Raw genomic sequence first — 2,564 nt, 5'->3', positions numbered from 1 at the left:
TAACAAATATCTCTTCTTCAGAAACGCTTTCCTTGCCATTGCCAGTCTACATTTTATATCCTCTCTACTTCGACCATCATCAATTATTTTGCTCCCCAAATAGTAAAACTCCTTTACTACTTTAAGTATCTCATTTCCTAATCTAATTCCTTCAGCATCACCCGATTTAATTCTGCTACATTCCATTATCCTCGTTTTGCTTTTGTTGATGTTCATGTTATATCCTCCTTTCAAGACACTGTCCATTCCGTTCTACTGCTCTTCCAAGTCCTTTGCTGCCTCTGACAGAATTACAATGTCTTTGGAGAACCTCAATGTTTTTATTTCTTCTCCATGGATTTTAATACCTATATCAAATTTTTCTTTTGTTTCCTTTACTGCTTGCTCAATATACAAATAGAATAACATCGGGGAGAGGCTACAACCCTGTCTCACTCCCTACCCAACCACTGCTTCCCTTTTATGCCCCTCGACTCTTATAACTGCCATCTGGTTTCGGTACAAATTGTAAATAACCTTTCGCTCCCTGTATTTTACCCCTGCCACCTTTAGAATTTGAAAGAGAGTATTCCAGTCAACGTTTTTAAAATACACAGACAGTAAATACACATGATAAAATTACGTAAAAACAGTTTTTACTGTCTGATCCTTGAGAAACAGAAGGGTGAACCATTCATACATATTGAAATCTTCCAACCAATAAGCTACATGGGAGGGCAGACGTTACACAAAATATTAAAACACGGAACGAATTTATTTCTTCGTCATTTAAAATAGATCGCAGATTAGCTGCTAAGCCGGGTGCAGCTTCTGTATCTTGTAATCAAACAAGTTGTGTTAAAATGTTGTGTACACAAATCTGTGAATTACCTCTCAGTGTAATGTCATTTCCTATGCTTTCTGAGAGCCACGTAAAATGAGGCGTATGAGGAAATTTCCGTCGCGATATTCTTGCCCTTATTATACGGGTCAGCACAGCATTTAGTTTCCGAAGGTATATGACTGTTGGAGCTTCGAATTCAGAAATCTTTAAAGAATAAGAGGCACAATATTTTCTGTCTCCTACCAGTAAAATTTTTTATTAAATTCTCGTGAGACTGTCGCTGTTATTTACAGCACTGTCATGAGAACTAAAGATGCTCATCGACTGCAGCGTAAACACTTGAAATAATCTCTGACTTTCAGTTTGGTTTTTCCATGGAGGTATAAGAATGGGAGTTGTCATGATTTCACGAAGTTGAATCCGACGTCCACCATGTGAGTAGCCCAAGTACTAGCATCTTGCGGAAGTGTTTTGATAAAGAATGCTAACTCGAGTCGTGTACGGTGTACTAATTCCCTTGAATATAGTCTGAAGTATTAAGGAACTACATTTAGTTTATAAATGGACTCGTTCAAGCGATATTTTGTTTTATATACCGGTACATGAAATTTGGCTGCGCTGTTTATTTTTGCTGCACTGATTTCCTTCGTCAGACTTCAGATTTACTACCAGTTCAACTCTTTTAAGCTCTCTGGGAGAGCGCTGTGAGAAGGAAAAACTGGAAACCGACCGAACATGGCAGAATACGTTCTCAGTATTTTCAAGAAGAGGCCATAGACTGACTGTCACCTTCGTCACTCCATATTAAGGAAAATACTGGATGACCTAAGCAGCCTCGTCACTTACATACTTCTCTTCTTCTTCAGTCGAATCATATGACAAAAACAAATGCGTCATACTTCTGGTTCAAATATGCATTTTAGATTAGAAAAAATGTTTAAAAGCCTTCCTAAGCCTGTGTTATTCACATAAACACTGTATAATTTACTGTTTAAAGCGACTGATGCGTGGACACGCAAAATGATAGGAACGAGAACTATTTGTAAGGAGTAGTCTGCTGATGGTTAGGGGCATTCAATACGACAGCGCCGTCTTCAAGAGACGTACAGCCTAAATCTGCAGCGTCATCTCTCCTTATTATACCTTCATGAGGTTTTCAAATAAATTAAAATTAATATTTTCTCTCTTTAATTATTTTTGGTAGCTTATCGCTTATCAATTAACGTGGTAATTCCACTAACAGAAAGTTCGTAGATCTGTTATTGTTTAATCGCAGTATTTTTACTGCGTATCTGACTGGTATTTTTGGGCAACGGCCTTGCCGCAGTGGATACACCGGTTCCCGTCAGATCACCGATGTTATGCGCTGTCGGGCATGGCCGGCACTTGGATGGGTGACCATCCGGGCGGCCATGCGCTGTTGCCATTTTTCGGGGTGCTCTCAGCCTCGTGATGCGAACTGAGGAGCTTCTCGACCGACTAGTAGCGGCTCCGGTCAAAGAAAACCATCAAAACGACCAGAAGAACGGTGTGCTGACCACAAGCCCCTCCTATTTGCATTCTCAGCTGACGATGACACGGCGGTCGGATGGTCCAAATGGACCACTTGTGGCCTGATGACGGAGTGCTGAATGGTATTTTTAATGCCTTCCAGAGTCATTTCTTGATTCTGCACATTTTCAATATTTGGCATAAGGTCCCCAATAAAGTCATCGTAGAGCCAATCACTAGAAACTTTTGT

The 2,564-nt window shown here is 40.1% G+C and overlaps 1 pseudogene; it reads left to right on the top strand.

Annotated features, from left to right (window-relative positions):
• Positions 1-2,131: 2,131 nt before the first annotated feature.
• Positions 2,132-2,249, top strand: LOC124778522 (annotated as a pseudogene).
• Positions 2,250-2,564: the final 315 nt, after the last annotated feature.

Source organism: Schistocerca piceifrons, chromosome 2, assembly GCF_021461385.2.
Source record: "Schistocerca piceifrons isolate TAMUIC-IGC-003096 chromosome 2, iqSchPice1.1, whole genome shotgun sequence".
Taxonomy (NCBI): Eukaryota; Metazoa; Arthropoda; class Insecta; order Orthoptera; family Acrididae; genus Schistocerca; species Schistocerca piceifrons.
Note: the sequence above shows the minus strand (reverse complement) of the source record. Positions and strands in the feature narration are given on the sequence as shown.